General features: G+C 43.3%; 1 long non-coding RNA gene across 1 annotated transcript; it reads right to left on the reverse strand.

The window, feature by feature from the left end:
• Positions 1-3410: 3410 nt before the first annotated feature.
• LOC137570533 (uncharacterized) lies at positions 3411-19018 on the reverse strand. The gene is made up of 3 exons (XR_011031076.1): positions 18932-19018; positions 18037-18154; positions 3411-3666 (listed from the first exon to the last, which is right to left on the reverse strand). It is a non-coding gene; the product is annotated as an uncharacterized lncRNA (long non-coding RNA).
• Between the last annotated feature and the right edge of the window lie 4489 nt (positions 19019-23507).

Raw genomic sequence — 23507 nt, forward strand, 5'->3', positions numbered from 1 at the left:
TTCAAACGACTTGCACGCAACTTACATGGTATTTGTACAGGTTGATCCGCGAGATAGATCGGGCAAACCGCCTGTTACCATTGGTCATCGTGGTGTTTTCCAGCGCTACACACGCCAGTCGCCCAACTGTCGTCCAACAGACCAAGTTAAGAGTATAGGCGGGTAGAGTGTTTGGATGTGTGTATGAGCCTTTTGAGCAGGGATGTCAAACCGCTCCTTCGAGGGCCGAGGTCCTCACAAATTTTTGATCCAGCTTAAATTAATTGATGGGAACACTTTCCTCTCTTTTTCAGTCCATCCTAAACACTGGCATGGATCTGGCCCTCCAGGCCTGACGTTTGACACCTGTGCTTTAGAGCAAGGAGAGACATTTCAGAGGCATCATCATCTAGACCTGGGTAAGTAAGTCCTGTCATTCCTGCTACTGATAAGGGGCACACTTTAGCACACACTGAACATTTGCTTCACAAATATGGAATGGCAACAGATGCTGGCTATAATGTATTTTAGCCTTAGTAACAGAAGACAGGTATTGATTCATTTTCTTTAATGTTCATTGTTTTCACCTGTGATGATGTGATGAACTAAATGAATGGACTAAATTCTTATAATTAACAAACCTGTGGCAGGACCAATTAACAAAGGTTGGGTTAAAAGCAACAAAGCACTGAAAGAGTTGCGTAATGCTAAAAAAAAGTACATAATGGAACATCTCACAACAAATTAGGTTAATTGGCAACAGGTCAGTGTCATGAATGGAAATAACAAAGGCATCCCAGATAATCTGAGTCTCTTAAAACAAAGGGAGAGGCACATCATTCTGTGAAGCAATGCATTGGAAAATAATGTAACAATTTAAGTTCCTCAATATGAAAGTGTGTAGAATATGAGAATTTCATGATCTACAGTATTTAAAATATTCAGGGAAGTTTACATAGTACCCAGTTAAGTCGGATCCAACAAGACCCACAAGGACATTGTAAGTTACAAGTGGAACCTAAAGTTCCCATTCCTGTGATTAATATAATGTTGCTTCCGTACACCACTGGTATTTGCAGTTATTCAGGTTTACAAGAAGGACTTCCCATGATGCATCAGTTCTGCTCAGCGAATGATTATGCAAAATGTTTCTTTGCATCGGTGAGAAATCCAGACTACCATATCATCTTGTCTGAGCTCTGGCTGACTTCATTGGTCTCCCTCTTTATCCCTCCCGCTCCATACTGCTCTATCATGCACTACATTATCCCTTTACTCTCACGCTAAACTACAGACTAGCGATGCATCTGTACACAACACGGCCCCCAGCTGTTGTCTGGGGGGACCGCGTCCTAATCTCTGCAAGTGACGTGAGTTGTAAGTATGCAGTTTAGGAACGTTTTAACCTATTGCACTGCTCTCTGTGCTACTCCGGGATCATAGAGTAGTGCAGGCAGTGTAATATTTGCCTGCTCCAGCACCACAGGTCTCTTCCATGCATCACAGCCACAAACTCTCTGCTGCCATTTGTCAGCTCTCGATCACATGAGGGAGTCACATGATTGAGACTCAGCAAATGGCAGCAGAGAGTGTGTGGCTGTGATGCATGGAGGAGACCCACAGGGCTGGAAGCAAGTAATTATTCCTCCATTCCCTGTGCTACTCTGCGAAGGTGTTGGGGAAAAGTGAGTACGGTGGGGAGGAGTTTGGTTCTCAGGGGGACCCATGACAATTCCACAAGGAGGTGGGTCCTGGATCATTGTTACACCCCTGATCTTCATCATGGGATGAGTCTGAACACACTGGATATTACTTTACATTACGGATTTGTTACACACATATGCATACACACAAACCGACACACAGATAGACACACTGACACACACACACACACACACACACACACACACACACACACACACACACACACACACACACACACACACACACAAAGCTGGGACAAGGTCCTCCAGCACCCAAGGCTGAGACACCGAAGCGCACCCCCCATCCCTCCCACCTCAGCCGTCGCACACTGATTTCTATTAGAGAGGCATCCCAGGGCCCCAAACACATGAATCGCTAGTTGTCTGGCTTGCAGTCACTGCCATGTATCCCCTTTTCTTATTTCTCTCTGCTTCAAACACAATAGGGGAATGATAACTGAGTCAGTTGTACACCTCCTCCTACACTGCGCCCTGAGGCTGGAGCCTCTCTCGCCTCTGCCTCGGCCCAGCCCTGCACATACATATATACTATTAATAATAATTATCTCTGGGTGTAATCCTTTATGCCGTGAAGGATCAAAACACAGTCCTCTTTTAGGGCAATCCACCTTGCCCCCCAAGACTCATCTATTGCTTTAAGAAAAAAGAATAGGGCTAATGCAATCTTTAAAGATACAAAAAAAAAGTTTTTTTGAAAAAAACTTTATTGACACATATAGAAAAATTAATTAAAAACACGGTTCTTCAATTTTCAAATGGTAGGCTTTCAAGGGATCAACAACAAGAAGACATAATCTGGTTTGAATCAAAAAGCAGTTGTAGCTTTTAAGGGTATTAGATTTCAAGGCTACGACACATGTTCGTTTCGGGCTTTTGTATAAATCTGTATGCGCCCTTCATCAGGCCGTGATATCCAGCTCTGTGTGGCTCAACCAACAAGAGACAAGACGAAAAACCAGAAAGGGATCAGGAACCGTATACTAGGGGGCGTCTGAGCTTACCAGATGCACATAATAATCTTCCCAACGGCGGTACACGAGCGCTGCAAGCCTCGGCCCAGCCCTGCACACACATATATACTGACAGAGACACGCACAAAACACAGACACAAACACATGTACACTCACGAGAAACACAGACAGACACACCTACAGAGACACACACACTCATATACAGTACATACACACACTCTCACTTTAAAGCTAAAATTCTGATTGTAATCAATGTGGGCTCTTTGATGAAAAGTCTTTGAAAGGTAATTATTTCTGGCTTCTAAGTTTGAGTACATCTTATACCAAAGATTCTAAGGTTTCTCAGTCTTTTCCATTAAGTGTTTCAGAGGAATACAATTCAAAAGAGTATAATCAGTCATTTCTCCTTTGAAGAGTGCTCCTTCTGATGTTGAATTATTTGCTGAAAAATGTGAAATTATACAAGCAATGTTAATAACAGCGTTCTGTTATCACTTACTCCTGCTTATCATTTGCAGGCATACAAGGCCCCCGCTGTTAAGACGTCTGCCAGGCTGCCTCATGATTCCATATTATTATACTGCAAAGCATTGAGAGGCCATAGCTTAGTCAGTCTCACTCTGGGGCTTGTAACATTAATGATTAAAGCCTAGTGTCATCCGCCATCCCACCCAACAACCTCAACTTCTAGACACCTGCCATCAGTCTCCAGTGATCTACACTCATTCTTCCTCATACACAACAGCTTTATTGAATGTTAGTTTTTGCCACAAGTAGTGAGGTGTTACTTTTTTTTCTTTCCTTTTCTTTTTTTGTTTTTGCTTTTACACTGTCTTCAAGATCTCCCTTGACAGCCGTGTCAACTCATTCTGCACAACCACAATGACTACAATGGATTTGCTGACAGTACTTGGCTATGCGGTGGGTTCAAACCAGCTGGCTTCCTCTTCAGATGTCAGTCAGGTATTCTATTTTCCTGCACATCTGTGTTGCTGGGATCGGGAAAAAAAGAGTATTGGATGAATAGTGTCATTTTATATTTAACTATTTAGACATAATTTGATAATATTCTGAGAAACTGTTCCCTTAAACGGATTCTACATTAGCTATATTAATGCAGAGCCCACAATTGTAAATCACAGCCAGTACTACAGAATACCTAGATAACTCATAATGACTCAGAATCCCTAGGGAAGTAGGGAAGGGGCTAAAAAAGACCAAAAAGCCCTCTTACTAAAAAGCAAAAATCACTGAATATAAATTGCCTTCTTAAAACAGAAGGTATTTGTGGTAATTAAGCTTTAAAGTAAACCAGAGAAGTTAAACTCTAAAGGTTTGATACTTACCCGGGGCTTCCTCTAGCCCCATAAGCTTGTCTGAGTCCCATGCCGTCCTCCTGCGGGCTGCCGTTCACCCGCGATCAGCCCTGGTAACAGGCTCAGTCGGGTCCAGTCTGGGTCTACTGCGCAGTAGACCCAGACTGGACCTGACTAAGCCATTTACCGGGGCTGATCGCGGCTTAATGGCAGATCGTGGGAGGATGGCGAGGGACTCATAAAAGCTTATGGGGCTGGAGAAAGCCCCGGGTAAGTATCAAACCTTTAGAGTTTAACATCTCTGGTACACTTTAAGTGAGCAACTGTGGTTTTCCATAATCACTCCCAAATATGCAAATCACATGACCATGTTTGTGCCTAGTGATTGGTCGATGTTGCAGTGGGAATTATAGGTATGGAGGTGATCACATTTTTCTGATGATGCAAATTTTGCTACAATTTGTAAGCAGCTTGAATTGCATCCATCCAGATTGACATAAAATGCTTTTTGATTGGTTGAATTCTTAGCTTTAAAGTGACCCTGAGCAGTTCTAAAAAATTTAATACTGAACTTACCTAGGGCTTCCTCCAGCCCCCGGTAGCCTGCGAGGTCCCTTGTTGTCCTCTGGGTTCCCTCTGTTCTCCCATTGACAGCTCTGTTAGCTGCCTGACTTGGCGAGGAGTTTTGCACAACTGTGCATGCGTGGCCTGTTCGTGCCCCCGGCTCGATCACGCGCTCATCGCCATGAGCGTTATGCAAATGCACAGTAGATACTATATTAAAAGGATATTAGCGCTCAACAGATCTCTATATAATAATTCCCTAGCCCCAGCAAATGTTATGGCCTTCAACGTTACTCACAGGGCACGGCACCTAACATGCCGTGTAGCCTAATACCAGATGTTCCTCACAATCCCTCCTTATGCACCACACCTCTACATGAGGTTACAGTGCACTATGAAAATATTGACATAAACCCCACAGAATACAGAGCAGGTAGATATACAAATCCTCAATCCTAATACCCCACACTTGTAGCCCAAATGGATGCGCTAATATCATTTTAATATAATATGTTCTAGAGGGCATACACCCCTCAATTGATTGTAGCGCACCAGGCATAATAGAGGTTAGGACATTTGTTGATCGATAAGTGAGGAGCGCACGACACCAAACCATTTCTTCAAATGCGCAGTAGAGCATCTTCAAACTGCTTTTGGACCTCTCTTTGGGTAGACCCTAGTGGAAAGTGGGGATGAAGAAACATACATTCATGTTCTGTGCTTCTAGCCTGTTCTCTATTTTACTAATCCAGTTATAAAGAGAGAAAACAGTTCTATTTTCTTGACCACTCTGTACCAAGTCATAGGTACTACCTATAACCAGTGCTTTGCCTGTAAAATAATTCCCCACTAATTCATAGCAAATGCTGAACTCCTTTAATGGTATAATGTGTTTTTCTTTCTTTAACTTTCCTGGTGGTATGATTATTTCTGCATTTCAGGGTCTAAAAGTGGTGCAATTTTTGCTGCACACTTTTAGACCGTAAAACCAGAAACAAATCAAACCGCTGAGAGATCCACGGTAAACCTGCAGTTACTCAACTCCCTGGGATCCAGTACTGCAAATCTCCATCTGTCCTCCGGGTGGCGATGTAACCCTGCAGTGAGATTGGCGTCTGTCATCATGATGATAAATGGTGATCTCACCAGAGGGATCCAGAGCCTCCGAGGACCTGGCTGCTAGCATCTGGATTCTGGGGGAGGTGATTTAAAGCGCCCGCTGCGCTTAAGGCTCTGCACTGATTCCTGGTGGCTACCCCGAGTCAGGCTTGAGATCACCGCTCCTAGCTTCTTTTTTCCACTTCAAGCCTGACTTAGGGTTACTGCCAAGGAGGTTAAACCAAAATAGCATTTGTTTGTTTTCTGCAGTGATTGTTTAACCACTTCCGGATTCTCGGAGCGTATATACACGCCCCTGAATCCTGAAGTGTATTCCACGGGTTCCATGTCAGCTCACGGAGGGTGTCTCCGTGAACACCCTGCGAGCCGATCGGCGGCTCGCAGGGTAAATGTAAACACACGGGGAAGACCTTCCCCGGTGTTTACATGTATACGGCGCTGCTGCGCAGCAGCGCCGTAGAGGAGATCGGTGATCCCCGGCCTCTGATTGGCCGGGGATCACCGGCATCTAATAGGCTAAAGCCTATCCCATCAGGCGCAGGACGGAAATCCGTCCTGCGCCGCTCACAGGGGGAGGGAGAGGGAGGGAAGGGGAAGGAGGCCAGGAAGCGCTGCGGAGGGGGGCTTTGAAGAGCCCCCCCCCGCAAGCGCAAGCAGCCGGCGGCGATCAGACCCCCCCAGCAGGACATCCCCCTAGTGGGGAAAAAAGGGGGGAAGTCTGATCGACCTGGCTGCTAGCTGATCGGTGCTGCGGGCTGGAGAGCCCACGCAGCACCGATCAGCACAAAATACCGTGGTAGGGAAGTGGTTAACCACTTAAACTGTGAATTTCACATCCTAATTGGTCTTTCTTTACATTCTAGGACTTGAAATCCATGTCCTGCATTGAAACTCTACCACGCGCTTGTGCATGTGTGCTCTTGTGTGTGTATGTGCATGCCCCCCTGTTGTCATCACTTATGCACCTGCATGTATGCATGTCCATTTAAATGTGCATGATTTCTGCTGTAGCAAATAGCAGCAAACATAGAAGTGACAATGGCCTCAATTCACTAAGCTTATCTCCTGTCTTTAATAAAGTTTCTACAGTTATCACAATGGTGATAAGGCATGTGGTATTATATAGGAGAGAACAGAGGCGCCAAAAGGATAAAAGGGGTTTTAAATGAGCTTAAAAGCCAAAAATTTGGTAATTAGAGGAGGCAGTGGTGGACTTACCTCCTCCAAGCAGACACAACACGACTGTACATTCAGTCTATTTATTAACGAACTCCAGATAAAACAAAGCAACGCGTTTCACGGGTCAATGCCCGCTTCCTCCGCAATAGAAAAAGGAGTTACAGCATCTAGCAAAACAAACAACACCTCTGGTCACAGAGGTGCCGAGTGTTGTTTGTTTTGCTAGATGCTGTAACTCCTTCCTAATGAAATCTGCCACGGACTCACTATGCTCCTCTCTGAATACCTTGAAGTGTCTACTTTCCAAAATGGGCTCATTTGTGGGGTGTGTTTACTGTCCTGGCATTTCTGGGGGGTGCCTAATTGTAAGCACCCCTGTAAAGCCTAAAGGTACTCATTGGACTTTGGGCCCCTTAGCGCACTTAGGGTGTAAAAAAGTGCCACACATGTGGTACCACCGTACTCAGGAGAAGTAGTATAATGTGTTTTGTGGTGTATTTTTACACATACCCATGCTGGGTGGGAGAAATATCTCTGTAAATGACAATTGTTTGATTTTTTTTTACACACAATTGTCCATTTACAGAGATATTTCTCCCACTCAGCATGGGTATGTGTAAAAATACACCCCAAAACACATTATACTACTTCTCCTGAGTACGGCGATACCATATGTGTGACACTTTTTTGCAGCCTAGGTGCGCTAAGGGGCCCAACGTTCTATTCACAGGTCATTTTGAGGCATTTGTTTTCTAGACTACTCCTCGTGGATTAGGGCCCCTAAAATGCCAGGGCAGTATAGGAACCCCACAAGTGACCCCATTTTAGAAAGAAGACACCCCAAGGTATTCCGTTAGGTGTATGGTGAGTTTATAGAAGATTTTATTTTTTGTCACAAGTTAGTGAAAAATGACACTTTGTGAAAAAAAAATAATAAAAATCAATTTCCGCTAACTTTTGACAAAAAATAAAATCTTCTATGAACTCATCATACACCTAACAGAATACCTTGGGGTGTCTTTTTTCTAAAACGGGGTCACTTGTGGAGTTCCTATACCGCCCTGGCATTTTACGGGCCCAAAACCGTGAGTAGTCTGCAAACCAAATGTCTCAAAATGACTGTTCAGGGGTATAAGCATCTGCAAATTTTGATGACAGGTTGTCTATGAGGGGGCGAATTTTGTGGAACCAGTCATAAGCAGGGTGGCCTTTTAGATGACAGGTTGTATTGGGCCTGATCTGATGGATAGGAATGCTAGGGGGGTGACAGGAGGTTGATTGATGGGTGTCTCAGGGGGTGGTTAGAGGGGAAAATAGATGCAATCAATGCACTGGGGAGGTGATCAGAAGGGGGTCTGAGGGGAATCTGAGGGTTTGGCCGAGTGATCAGGAGCCCACACGGGCCAAATTAGGGCCTGATCTGATGGGTAGGTGTGCTAGGGGGTGACAGGAGGTGATTGATGGGTGTCTCAAGGTGTGATTAGAGGGGGAAATAGATGCAAGCAATGCACTGGCGAGGTGATCAGGGCTGGGGTCTGAGGGCAATCTGAGAGTGTGGGCGGGTGATTGGGTGCCCGCAAGGGGCAGATTAGGGTCTAATCTGATGGGTAACAGTGACAGGTGGTGATAGGGGGTGATTGATGGGTGATTGATGGGTAATTAGTGGGTGTTTAGAGGAGAGAACAGATGTAAACACTGCACTTGGGAGGTGATCTGATGTCGGATCTGCGGGCGATCTATTGGTGTGGGTGGGTGATCAGATTGCCCGCAAGGGGCAGGTTAGGGGCTGATTGATGGGTGGCAGTGACAGGGGGTGATTGATGGGTGATTGACAGGTGATTGACAGGTGATCAGTGGGTTATTACAGTGGGGATAGAGGCATACAGTACACAAGGGGGGTCTGGGGGGGGGGGGGGTCTGGGGAGAATCTGAAGGGTGGGGGGTGATCAGGAGGGAGCAGGGGGCAGTTTAGGGCATTAAAAAAATAGCTTTTACAGATAGTGACAGGGAGTGATTGATGGGTGATTAGGGGGGTGATTGGGTGCAAACAGTGTTCTGGGGGGTGGGCAGGGGGGGTCTGAAGGCTGGGGTGGGCGATCAGGGTGGGTGTGTGGAAAAAAAATGTGTGGTGCATACTCACTACTGCTTCCTCCTCGCTGGTGGTCTCTGGAACAATGAGACGACGAGGCGAGGAGGAAGCGTGTATAAAGCACTTTGTTTACCTAACAAAGTGCTTTATACGCTTTAAATGCCGGATATCTGTATTCCTCCGCCCGCCGGAGCTGCTAATTGGCCGTCGGGCTGGAGGCTAAATCCCCGGCCATCGATCCCCGGCGGAGGATCGCGTCACGGATGACGCGATCGCTCCGCCTATGCCCATACAAGGACCGCCGCCTCTGCACATGAGCTGGTCCTTGCGGCATCCACTTTCTGACTGCCCCTGTGCAGTGGGCGGTCGTTAAGTTGTTAAAGACAGGAGATTAGCTTAGTGAATTGAGGCCAAAGACAGGCTGTTAATGCCAATGGCCTCAATTCACTAAGATCATGCTGGAGATAATAAGGCAAGAGAAAACTTACCTCCACACAGTGAGAGAGTTATCTTATCTCTTCATTCCTTATGTTACCTCTTCTGTAGTTAATTTACCTCCTCTGTAGTTTATTTACCTCCTCTGTAGTTAAGTTACCTCCTCTGTAGTTATTTTTACACGCAGTTAATGAACAGCCTGTCTTTAACTCTGGAGTTATTTTAAGGATTAGAGAGTTAACTTAACCACTTCACCACTGAGGGGTTTTACCCCCTGACCACCAGAGCAATTTTCACCTTTCAGCGCTCCTTCCATTCATTCGTCTATAACTTTATCATTACTTATCGCAATGAAATGAACTATATCTTGTTTTTTCCGCCACCAATTAGGCTTTCTTTAGGTGGGACATTATGCCAAGAATTATTTTTTTCTAAATGTGTTTTAATGGGAAAATAGGAAAAATGTGGGGAAAAAAAAAATTATTTTTCAGTTTTCGGCCATTATAGTTTTTAAATAATGCATGCTACTGTAATTAAAACCCATGAAATTTATGTGCCCTTTTGTCCCGGTTATAAAACCGTTTAAATTATGTCCCTATCACAATGTTTGGCGCCAATATTTCATTTGGAAATAAAGGTGCATTTTTTTCAGTTTTGCGTCCATCCCTAATTACAAGCCCATAGTTTATAAAGTAACAGTGTTATACCCTCTTGACTTAAATATTTAAAAAGTTCAGTCCCTAAGGTAACTAATTATGTATTTTTTTTAATTGTAAATTTTTGAATTTTTTTTTAATTACAAAAAAAAAAATGGGGAGTGTGGGAGGTAATGAGTTAATTTTTTGTGTAAAAGTCATTTATTTCTATGTGAAAAATGTGTAGGGTGTAGTTTACTATTTGGCCACAAGATGGCCACAGTAACTTTTTGCTTTATTGCGACCTCCAAGCCTCCTTCCGGAAGCTTGGAGGAAGAATAAGGAGGCTGGACACGTGAGTTTCTTCTCACAATGATCGCGCTGCCCATAGGAGAGCAGCGGGTCATTGTGGGGCTTAGATCAACGAACGGGAATGGATTTTCCCGTTCATTGATCTCCGGGCGAGCGGGCGGCGGCGGTTTTACTAGCGGCGGGCGGCGTGTTTACGAGCGGGAGCGCGGACAGCGTCGGGAACGCGGAAAGTACGTGTTTCTCCGTCCCTGGTTTTTAAAGGATGGAAAAAGGGGCGGAGAAATACGTACGCGCGGGGGTAAAGTGGTTAAAGACAGAAGAGTTAACTTTAGGTTTACCTGAGGTAAAATGTTTCCTGAATACTACATGCCTTATCACCATGGTAACAACTCTAGAAGAGTTATTAAAGACAGGAGATACGCTTAGTGAATTGAGGCCATAGTCTAAAAAAATAAAGTGTTTTACCCCCTGTAGTGAAGTGTTAACCCCAACCCAACTAATTAAGCATGTTACATCCCATGTCTGTGTTATCAGACCATAGTTGGAAAGCCACTGCAGCTATAGCGTTCAATGAGAGGCAGGCATATACTACTCGTATGGTTTGCCTTAGTGAATTAGTTCCTCAGCGACTGGAAGAGTTATAGAATTCATATAAAAATGAAAATGTACTTTCTATGGAAACATTGATTAAATTCAAGGTTTCTTGACTAGTGATTTAAGTCTTTCTGAGCTCCCATAGATCTTGCCATCTGTGATATGTCACCTATTTCGTATTCTGATGCTGCCTTGCAATGCCTCCGTATCTTGTTGTCTGTTGTGCAGAGGAAACTGTGATAATTTCTTAGCAGCTTTAGCGCCTATAAATTATGGTGTCTAAAACAACTCTGTATGTGAAGAGACAATTGTTCTGGGGTAGAGAGGATGCATGCATGAATATTAACGTTGCCGTGAGACAGTAAGACTAACATGCATTGCCTAAACAGTAGTTTAATAGCAAAGTCCGCGTACAGCCACTTGCATTAATAAGATAAACTGAATCTAATAAGTAGTTATCTTCTAAAATATTCAATTAGTTTTAGACTAGGATAAATAATACATAAAAAAAGTTTTAAGTCCATTGCTAGCTGAAAAATAACAGCATTATCTGGGGATTAATATAACACATGATTCAACAACACTGAGTCAATAAACATTTTCTCACAATTGGTGTTTTCACACCTTATGAAAAATATACATTGCTAGGATCCTAAGAGATCCAGGGCACTTTTTAGCACTCCGGGTGTAAAATGGGTGTGATCACGCACCAGACTGTGGGTGTGGTCATGGGTGGAGCCAAATTTACATGAACTTAATAGCGGTTAAGTAGGCCTGCTCTGCAGAATGTTGGATGATGCCCCCCTCTCTATTAATACAAAAAAAAATGCTGCATATCACATAAATAGGCAGTGTCACTTAACCATAACTAGGAAGAGTTACCTTGCTTGTTCGCTGGCTAGTCTGGTTTTCTGCTGGGTGGGCTAGCCTGCTTCAAGGTTGTCTGGCAGTCCCCCCATAGCATTCCCCGACCTTCTAATGAACCCCCTCCCATGCCCCCATGGGCCTCTCATTGAAGCACCGCAACTGAGGAACCACCATTGCCTCCATAGAAGAACCACCGCTCCCTGCATGCCCCCATAAAGGTACCACAGCACCCAGCATAGCACCATAGCATGTCCCCATAGAGGCTCCACAGCACCCAGCATACCATCATTGATGCACCACAGCTCCCAGCATACTGGCCATTGAAGTACCACAGCTTTTACCAGGTACCAATAAAGGCTCCACAGCTCCATGGGGGTATGCAGGGATCTGTGGTCCCTCTATGGCAATATCCTGGGAGCTGTGGCACATCAATTGAGGGCAATCTCGGTGCTGTGGTGCCTTTATGAGGGCATGTTAGGTGCCATAGTGCCATGCTGGGTGCAGTTGTGCTAAGCTAGATGCTGTGGTGTCTTTATGGGGCATGCTGGGTGTTGTGGTAACATGCTCTAAGCTGTGGTGCATGGAGCCTCCACAAGAAGCATGCATCATTGTGTATGTCCTCACTGTTCCTCCCAATGACCTCTGCCCCCCAGCAGAGTAGCACAGTGGGAGGAACTACTCATCTCCTCCATCCACTCTCCAAGTCTTGAGACATCCTCTGTAGCTGGACTTTCTCACCCTAGTATCTGCTAGAGCTCTAGCATCTGATTCATCCGCCGTGCGGATCGCTCAAACTGAGTCTTATCACGCGAACGACAGTCTGTACACACGTCCGATTTAGCGGGCGAACAACTGAACGACGGGACGTTCAAACGACCCATCGTTCACGAAAATCCGACGTGTGTATGGGCCTTAAATGTGTACTAGAGTTGTGGGCAGCGTGTCTTAGTGTGGGCGGCATCTTAGTGTGCGCGGCTCAGCTGTGGATGGTGGCTTAGTACAGAAGCGGCTTAGTGGGGGCGGCGCAGCTATGGACGCTGTCTTAGTGTGGGCAGCAGCTTAGGTGTGGGTGGTGTCTTAGTATGAGCAGCAGCTTAGTGCGCCCTGTGTGATTTTTTTGAGAAACGGGGATTTCCTAATAATATGCAAAATTGATTTTAAATGATTCACATTTTTGGACTCCCAGGACAAAACTTTAGGCTCTGTTCCCAGTGCTCACTCAGTTGCATTGCAGAATAATTCTGCATGCCTACTCACTGCCCATACAATTATATGGCCCTGTTCACAGTAATTGTAACAGATTCCATAATTCTAACTTGTTGCATGCAGAATTTGTATTAAAGTCTATGCCTAGTCTCCATTGCAGTTCACACTCATTGTAACGTATTATAACGGGTGCATTATGCAACTGACCACTATGAGCCAAGCTTTAGACTAGGTTCACAGGGCTAACAGATAAAATGCAATGCAAAGTAGCAAGTAATGTGGTTGCGGTGGCATGCGATGTAACGGAGGCATAAGAATCAAAATTGCATCATAGATGTGTGCCATTTGTGTCGCACATTTCAGAGTATAAAGTCCCGCCTTTTAAAAACAGATGTGCGCATGTGTAATGACCATAACTTAGTGCAACACTGCACCAAAATTCAAAAATGGAAGCGTAAGCATAGACTAACATTAACCTCTTCAGGACCACAGGCTTTACCCCCCCCCCCTGCCCCCCTAAAGACCAGGCAATTTTTTCTAAAATGGGCCACTGCAGCTTTAAGGCCAAGCTGCAGGGCCGCACAACACAGCACACAGAGCTTTCTGTTGGTGGGGTCTTATTGCACCCCAGATGTATTTTTTTTTACAAAATTTTATCTTATTTTTTTTCTTCGTATAAATATGTGTATTTCTTTTTTATTTTGCCCACCCTCCGTCCCTCCCTCCCCTGGCCAGCCTATCAAACTGATCAGCTGTGATAGGCTTCAGCCTATCACTGTCAATTGCTCCTGTGTCCCACAGGGAGAGTCCCCACTACATCGCTTCTGTAGATCGCAGCACTGTACATGCTAATTAGACGACGATTGCCTGCTGAGAGACTGAAGACGGAGGTCCACTTAGCCTACCAAGCAGGAAATGCACTCGCAGCCTGCGCGCGATCTCCAGCAAACTGAAGCCCCATGACTTTACGCCGATTGGCGTTAGGCGGTCCTGGGCCCCTCGGCATGATGCAGTCGGCAAGCAGTTAAACGCGTCAATGCATATATTTGCATACACGCAGAGCAGGATCTGCATTATTTCTACGTTCCCCGTTGACATGCATTGCACTGCATGCACTGTGAGCGTCACATTTACTTTTCATTGCTGTGCGATTTTGTACGCTTAAAAAACTCCGTTATGACGCAACGTAACTGAGCAATGTGAACCTAGCCTTAAGTACTTTTGCAGCAATGGCGAGTTGAGGACAACATTAGAGACTGGATACAGACTGCAATTCAGCAAACATGAAAATCTTATCCAAAGTCCAAATGTAAATCCTTATTTTAGGAATAGTGTTGCAGATACAGCTCTACATGGCCTTTTTTATCTCCTAAATCTAGCATTTTTCTGGAGTGTTATGGTGAGTGCTCTTTCCCTTCCCCATCGCCTGGCTGTGATTATGAGATCAGACCACTGTGTTAGGCCTAGTGCACACCGGAGCGTTTCCGCTGCGGTTTGCGATCTGCTTGCGGGTGCGGATCTGCTAGGGTAATGCATTTCAATGGGGTGGTGCACACCAGAGCGGGTGGCGTTTTGCAGAAACGCATACTCCCGGGCTGCAGCAGATTTTGGATTGCGGATGCGTTTCTGCCTCAATGTTAAGTATAGGAAAAACGCAAACCGCTCTGAAAAACGGCACTTCAGAGCGGTTTGCCAGGCGTTTTTTGTTACAGTAGCTGTTCAGCAACAGCTTTACTGTAACAATACATGAAATCTACTACACCAAAACCGCTACACAAAACCGCAAAACGCTAGCTGAAACGCTGCAGAAAAATAAGAAAAAGCGTTTCAAAATCTGCTAGCATTTTGCGGATCTGCTAGCGGTTTTTGGTGTGCACCAGGCCCTATTGCTAATAAGCTAGCCTATAAATGGCATGTGCACACTCACGCATTACCTACAGAGAGGTCAAAGCCGTCAGCAGCACTGCCATTGTGGTCTGCGCTCAAAGGTGACAGAGAGAGAAGCAGGGTGCAAACTACCACAACACGAACAGATTACAGACAAATTACATATTGTGACAGGTATGGCTGTGCTTCTCTTGCAGCATGACCCTGCTGTCATTTTTGTGCTTTGGATGAGCTTAAGCAGTCTATAATATTTCTTTTCAATTATGTAGCTGTAAAAGAGAATTTAACTGAGTCTTCTTTCTGGTGTTCTTATTGCAAATTCTCTTTGTAGCAAAGATAAATCCTGCTCTCACATTTCAAGAAGAATTCAGTAAATTATAATTTATACTATATTCAGTCCCCAAGGACCACATGAAACTTCTGATTACTAAGAACAGATGACATATTTTAGGGAATTTCTAATACATTGATGTGTTACTTTTTAGGTGAAAAGATTTTTAAAAGTAGTTTTCTGTCTTCAAAAAACATATCTGGGCATTGTTTAAAGGAGTTCTTTCGCGAAATAAGTAGGCAGTTAAAAAAGGTGACAGATGACAGGTTTTGGGCCAGTCCAAGAACTTTCTTCTAAACTTGGTCTGTTGGAAGATAGTTGGGAATGTGTATGGCTCGCAAACAGCAAGATGAGCAACTAATAATTAACATGTGGTTTGCCAGATCCATCCAGTGGATCAACCTGCCCAACTATCTTGCGGGTTGGTTTTTGAAGGCAGCCATGTTGTGCAGTTTTTCATTTCACTTGTACGCACAGTATTTAACCACTTCAGCCTACAGTGTTGTTCACCTTATTCATCCGAGAAACTTTCACATCCCATTCATTCGGCAATAACTTTATAACTACTTATCACGATTGATCTATATCCTGTTTTTTCCGCCACTAATTAGGCTTTATTTGGGTGGTACATTTTGCTAAGAATTATTTTTTTCTAAATCCATTTTAACAGGAATATTAAGAAAGGAATGGAAAAGATTCATTATTTCTTAGATTTTGGCCATTATAGTTTAAAATTAATACATGCTACTGTAATTAAAATGCATGTACTTTATTTGCCCATTTGTCCTAGTTATTAAACCATTTAAATGATGTCCCTATCACAATTTATGTCGCCGATATTTTATTTAGAAATAAAGGTGCATTTTTTTCCATTTGCGTCCATCACTATTTGCAAACTTATAATTTTAAAAAATAAGATAATATACTCTCTTGATATGCATATTTAAAAAGTTCAGACCCTTAGGTAACTATTTATGTTTTTTTTTTTATTGTAACTAACAGAGCTTTCTGTTAGTGGGCTCTGATCGGCTGCTGCAGGCTTTTGTTTTTTTTAATTAATTTAATTGTTATTATTTTTGTAATAAAATGTACTATTTTTTTTAAGTCTCCCTTCCCCCACCAGCCAATCCCCGCGATCGTCTCTCATAGGCATCAGCCTATGAGAGCGATCGCTCTGTGGGCCTCAAAAGCTCCAAAAGGTGCAAGGTATGCCCAATTAGACCATTTACTATTTAAGGAAGCAGTGTAGTAAAATAAATTTGCTATGGTGAAAAATCACTTAAAAAGGAATAATCACTGGTTTCACTTACACATAAAGTGGTAAATGTGAAAATTCCTGAAAAAGGGAAAGCTTCCTTTGTGATTTTTTTTTCCAACAAAGAGTAACCCAAGGGCAAAAAGGGTCAAAAGTATGCCCATTCATATCTCATAACGGGACAATTGACATCTGGAAATAGGTCATTCGCTATCTCCACCACATTTAATCTATCCTTTCCAATGTTGTGCACTATGCATGGACCCTTGACAAATCCAACAGCTTTGATCAGGGTTAAGGTTAGGCTGGAGTGCAAAACCCACCAATTACTTGAAAGCATTTGAAACATACACATTCTTCAGCCTCTGCTGCGCCGATAGTTGAAGATGCACTTTGTAGTGTCCAGATTCATTTAGTAACTGGTTTCTTTCAGAACTGATTCCTTGTTCCTTTTACTTTTTCTATTTTGTTTCTAATTTTTTCTTTTTTAGGAAAACCCCCATGTGTCTTGCTAAACGCATAGCGATGTGTGGTATTTTGCTTCTTTGTAAGTATAGGTGGTTGTTGTTTGCTCTGGGGACACCCGTTTGTGGTCATTGCACATTGTCACACTTAGCGGTGGTGACCGATTCATATTTTGTGGTGACGTTTTTGGTAATCCCCAGGCACTTGTGTATACCGCTGTTATATCTTTACATTTCACTTACAACCTTTTTTGCGGCTATATTGACGCATGTTAGTGGATTTCTTTAGCGTTAGACGCGTACGTTTTTTTCAGCGTTAGATGTGTACAGTTTTACGCATACGGACCTTCTTATACGTATGCATGATTTTGCCGTCGGGATGATTTTCCGCGTATAATGCATACGTTTGCGGACGGCTGTATACGCATGCGTTGGCAAGACTGGGAGGTGTGTTTTTGGTGAAGTCACTCTTTTCAGTTCCCCATCAGGTCCACAGCCCTCCTGAGTGCTCTCATTGGCCAGCACGATGTTAAATTGATTGGCTAATCACTTGTATAGTTCCTATTTAAGGAGGAGCTGTTCCTCTGTTTGTTTGTATGGCTTCTGGCTTTGAAAAAGAGCTACTAAGCTTGAAACAGCAGGGTGTCAGCCGCTAAAGCCATTTTTATCGATGACTTGTCATTTTTTATGACTTTTTCAATAAAGAGCTACTAATGTACTGAAGGTGGTGCCTGCTTCACTTGGATCTGCATCTTTCAGAACTGAAACATGAGCCATAAGATCCTCACTTTGTTAAATTTGGCTTGGTTCAGGAGTGTCAAGATTTTTAAAATACTGTACAGCCTTTCAGCAACCAACAAGCAAGAAAATACTTAGAATAATTCTGACAGTAATTGTCACCTATTTTCTCAGTACTTTTTCATTGCAGAGTGCTATAAATGCTATTTTATAGGTGACAAATTATTTGCTGGAAGAAAGCATAGGAGAAAAAGTGAACTGATTTGGGGCCTATGAACTTTGTTTCTACAGGGTGGTGAGGGTGAGGATCACACAAGACAGACACCATCTTCCCTTCTCTCTCCCAGCCAAGTAAATTAAATGACACTTACTGTACTTCCTTGGGGCAGAGCAGTGTCCTGTGACGCAGACAATGCTGGGATTTCTTGTTAGAAACTCAGCAGACTCCCGGGTAATGTCAGGTAACAGTGTCGGGCGTTTGCACATCTCCTGGGGGAGCGAGGCAGCAGTTGTATAATAGCTCCACAATTACCATGCTCCCTATTGCTCAGCATTACACAGGACATAGAGGCATCGCTCGGGGAGAAGCTAGCATTGCTTAAGAGTTATGCTCTTAAAGAGAACCCGAGGCAGGGTTTTCACAATGCTAGCTGCATACAGAGGCTGGGTCTCTCTATAGAGCCCAGCCTCTGTTGCTATTTTAATCCCCCCTAAATCCCCCCTGCGCTCTGTAATCCATCATAAATCACAGCCGCGCTGTGCGGGCTGTGTTTATCTCTTTACTGTCACTCTTGCCGCTCCCCCCCCGCCTCCTGCAGAGCTCCGGTCCCACCCGTGTCCCTTCCCTCCAATCAGCGGCGAGGGAAGGGACACGGGTGGGACTGGAGCTCTGCAGGAGGCGGGGGGAGCGGCTAGAGTGACAGTAAAGAGATAAACACAGCCCGCTCTGACAAGCTGCGTGTCAGCAGCGCGGCTGTGTTTTAGGGGGGATTGCAGAGCGCAGAGGGATGTAGGGGGAATTGAAATAGCAACAGAGGCTGGGCTCTATAGGCAGACTCAGCCTCTGTATGCAGCTAGCATTGTGAGAACCCCGCCTCGGGTTCTCTTTAACGGACCTACTATCTTGAAAAAAAATGTTAGGTTTCTCCCACAGTAAAATGCACCATAAATGACTTTTCTCCAGTGTCTCTGTCACTTACAGTAGGCAGTAAAAATCTGACAGATCTGACAGGTTTTGGATTTTTGGACAGGGATTCTCAATAGTACCTTTATGCTTTAGAAAAGTACTTGATGGAAAGTCTACATCAGGATCCCGGCCAGCCTCCCTATTTACTTGCACGCTTTGATGGCAGTTGGACTGAGCAACTGCCATTCAGCCAGGGCTTTTAAAAATGAAAAAAAAACCTGAAAATCTCCATGAAGAGATGGACTAGTCCAAAATCTTTCAGATCTGTCAGATTTTTGCTGCCTACTGTAAGTGACAGAGAGATAGGAAAGGAGTAATTTGTAGTGCATATTACTGTTGAACAAACACACATTTTATACATATGCATACACATGAATTTTAATTTTTACAATTATTTTTGCGATAGTGGTCCTTTAATGCTCGGACATTGCTCAAGTTGAAGATTTGAGGTGGTTCTTGGTGATTGAACTTCTCCCGGGGAAGCTGTAAGTTAAAGATTCTAGGTGATTCTTGGTGGTTGAACTTGAGGGAGGCTCTCCTATTTTATGGCTTGATACGTTCGGTACTGTTAGTGGCCTGATAAAGTGGACATGCACCCACGAAAACTGTTGCCTGTGCTTAATAAATGACAATCCTTTTTCATAACTTGATTGTGTCATCTGAGAGGTACTTGTTATTGACCTGAGAAAGCAGGCTAGCACTCGTTAAATGCGTTGTCTTATTGTGCGTCATTAACCTCCTTAGCGGTAGCCCCTGTGCTGGACACGGGGTAAGCCGTTGCGGAGGATATCTCAGGCCCCACTGGGGCGATTTGCATAATTTTTTTTATACACGCAGCTAGCACTTTGCTAGCTGCGTGTTACCTATGATCGCCGCTGCTCCGCGCCGATTCATCGCTACCTGCCACGTTAGAGGGTGCCCCCCCCGAGACCCCGTGCGCTGTCTGGCCAATCACTGCCAGGCAGCGCTGAGGGGTGGATCGGGACTCCCTCTGACGTCACGACGTCGATGACGTCGGTGACGTCATCGCGCCCATCGCCTTGGCGACGGAGGAAGCCCTAAAGGAAATCACGTTCAGAACGGGATTTCCTGAAGGGCCTGATCGCCGGAGGTGATTGGAGGGGAAGAGGGGATGCCGCTGCTCAGCGCTAGGCTAGCTACATGATTTAAAATAAAAAAAATAAATAAATTGTGCTGCGCTGCCTCCCTGGCGGATTTAATTGACCGCCAGGGAGGTTAAACTGTTATATCTACCCCTGTGGTTTTTTTTCATGGAAGTAAGATTTATCTACTCCTGTATAGTACAATTTAGAGATTAGAATATATCTTTGGGCGCCTCCGATAGTTCGTTTTAGCGGACATTGCTCAGGTAAAGTCGGCAATTGAGCCTGTAGGTAAATCCTGAGCGATGTGAGGTGATAGGAAGCTTGCATGTTTTACGCTTCTTTTCACCTTTAATTGCATATGGCCCTAGGTATCTTTCACTGCAAGCCATATACGGTTGCCATGGTTCCCAGCAAGTTTACCAAAAAAAAGTGGATGCAGTTACAATAGTATTTATCTGATCAAAGTTTCAGGACGTAGATTCTACATCCTAATTAGCCCCCGCCCTGTGTGTTCTAGGATGTAGAATCTACGTCCTGCATTAATGCCCGCTGTCTGCTCCCGCCGCACGTGCACATTAACGTGAATGGTAAAGTGAATGATTGTTGCTGTTAGCCAGCAACAATCATTCAATAAAGTTAGAAAGAAAAAGGTGCAAAAGTAATAAACAAAAATTAAAGTGACAGTCCCAATAAAATAAAAAGTATTTTTTTTTAATTCCTTATTAATTTTTAACCCAAACTTAGCCTATTAACTCATTATTAACCCCTGCAATACCTATGCCTGTTTATAAACGTTTAATGACTGCCGCCAGTAGTGATTGGATGCAATCGCTAGGGTGAACGTTTCAGGCCCCAATGCTCTACAGATGTAATCACCACAGATGCGCAGACTGGGGATAACGGTCTACCACATGCTTAGCTAGAAGTAAAATGGGGCATGTGGGGTATCATTTTAATCGGGAAGGGTCAAATAATTTGTTTGTAAATGTTGTATAACTGTGGGATGTGTGATGTGAAAATTACACCTAATTTTTCCCCATAAATTGACTATAAATCAAAATAGTTTTGGAAAAAAAATATTACCCAAAGAAAGCTTAGATTGTACTGAAAAAAAACAAGATATGCATCACTAAAGGTGGTCATTCACCATACAATTTTTGTATCTGTTCAATTTAAGTACTGCAATCAATTTTTCTGACTGATTGTAACATTTTAAAAATATGACCAATGTACAACACACTTAAGGTGGCCACACACCATACAATTTTTTAAATATCTGATCAATTTAAGAATTGCAATCAATTTTTTGACTGATTGTAACACTTCAAAAAATATGACCAATGTACCACACACGTGTTCAATTTTTCCCCAATTATGATAAAAATGATTGGAAACTCAGAAAAAAATTGCTTGGGTGTGTATATTAATAAATTGACAATCTAACACACACCATACAATCTTATCTGGCATTCCGGATAGATAAAAATCAGAAAAAAACGGGAAATCCGATCGGATTTTTCAGTCGAATGAAAAAAAAAAAAGCTTTCGATTTTTTGGGGAGATCCGATCGTTTTTATCGAATTGCCGTAAAATCGGATCATTTTATTGTTTTGTGTGTGGCCACTTTAAGATGGCATCGATAATTAAAAAGTTAATGCTGTATCAAAATGACACAGCTAAAGTGTCAAAAATGTCAGGAACTTTGAGGTGTAAAAACCGTGGAACGAGAACCAGTTAATGACAGTTAGAAAATGAATTGTATAGTGATGGTGATATGTGTCTAGTATATAGATTTTTGTGTTACTAAAGTAGTTACCCTTAACATTTCCAAATTATAGACATTATTCTTGGATACCGCCTGCAAGTAAAGGAAGCCAGTACTCAGTATTCCATTCAAAGCTGAAACTTTGGTGCTATAATGGAGCTTTTGTCAAATTCTGGCATCTCTGCAAAATGTTTCAGAATAATTTTGTACTGAGCGGTAATTGTGCTGGAGAGATCCTTGCTGTTGTGATGGTGCATTTCAGAAAGAATGTAATGGTCTTAGCTAGCTCCTACATACATATTTCTTTTCCCGCATTAACAGAACAACGCCTGGTTTCAGCAGTAATGAGGAGGTTAATGGAAGGTGTCACATCTTTAATTCCCTCAGCTGTGGAAGACTTCTTGGCAAAGTTTATCTACCCGGATGCGATAGTTGAATTGCGCCATTTATAAATTCATGAAATAATGAACCTATTGATTGTTCTGGATGGTGTATAAATTTAGTTTGAGCCTCTCCAGATTAGTTTTCATACTTATAAATTAAAGCGCCAACTTGTAAATCGCTCAACGCCTGTCAGATTAATCAAGAGTAAGTTATGGGTACACAGGACGTTTAAAGCGCGGTGATAAACTGTATATGCAGCATAAGCATATTGCGGATACGGAATAAGACCAATTCTTAGCCAATACCTGGACATAAAGAATGTATTAAGTAATGTCTAGACATTTCCAAATGCACAGTAAATAAGACAACAGGACTTGCAGGCTTTAGCAGTGTCAGCAGCGGAGTATTGTACTGTGTCAGCCATCAGTTAAAGGGAGAACTTTGGAGCATCATTCTTTCTACAAAGTTTAGAGTTTGGCAGTGAACTATCTAAAAATAATGCTAATAAAATGTGTGGTGTGAAATATCTAAAAAGGATGCTAATGAAGTCTAATTAGTGTGTTATTAAAAATCGAGTGCATCTAAAAATGTGAAATGTAATGTCTGATCTCTTAGCTTCTGTCTTAAAGCGGTATAAAACCCTGACATAATATTCAATAAAAACATGTTTTCCTATGCCATATGGTTATCATTTTTGCATTTGTGCATAAGTATTATTATTCATTTAGAAATTACAAGTTCCCAAAAGTACAGTTTTTTGCTTTGAGAGCTGCCTTTGCATTTTATTCATAACTGGTTTTATTCATGTTGTATTGAAGGCAGAAATACTTTTAATGTCTCTCTGTGTCCAGGAGCTTCTGCACAGTCAGAGAATGTGTCACATTCCTCACTTGATACAATTAAGTAGACACAAGATAACATTATCTCCACTTCGGATGCGTCCAGATTTCTCTGCACTGAACTTTCAAGCCCGGTTTTTAACTAATTGTATTCTGTTGTAGTTTAAAAAAAATGGTGGTACTATATAATATGTTGTAAATAGTTTTTTTAAAGCAAAGAAGAAATGCTGGGTTTCATTCCGCTTTAAAGGAAATTAATCCAACGTTTTTTAAAAGGATCCTGAGCAGAGGGATAAAATTAAAATCGCCACTTACTTGGGGCTTCCTCCAGCCTTTCATAGCCTGCAAGGTCCCTCCATGTCCTCTAGGTCCAGCTGGTGGCCCGGTTAGTGCAGTGCTCCAGGCTCGATCCCGTGTGTGTCACCGCAAGCCTCCTGCACATGTGCAGTCCAGTCTTTACAGAGCCACACATGCACAGGACGCTTAAGGAAACGTGTGCGTGATCGAGCCGGGAGCGCAGCTGGGCCGTCCATGTGCAAGTTGCGCACGACTTCGGCTCAAA

This window comes from Hyperolius riggenbachi, chromosome 4, assembly GCF_040937935.1.
Source record: "Hyperolius riggenbachi isolate aHypRig1 chromosome 4, aHypRig1.pri, whole genome shotgun sequence".
In the NCBI taxonomy this organism is placed as follows: domain Eukaryota; kingdom Metazoa; phylum Chordata; class Amphibia; order Anura; family Hyperoliidae; genus Hyperolius; species Hyperolius riggenbachi.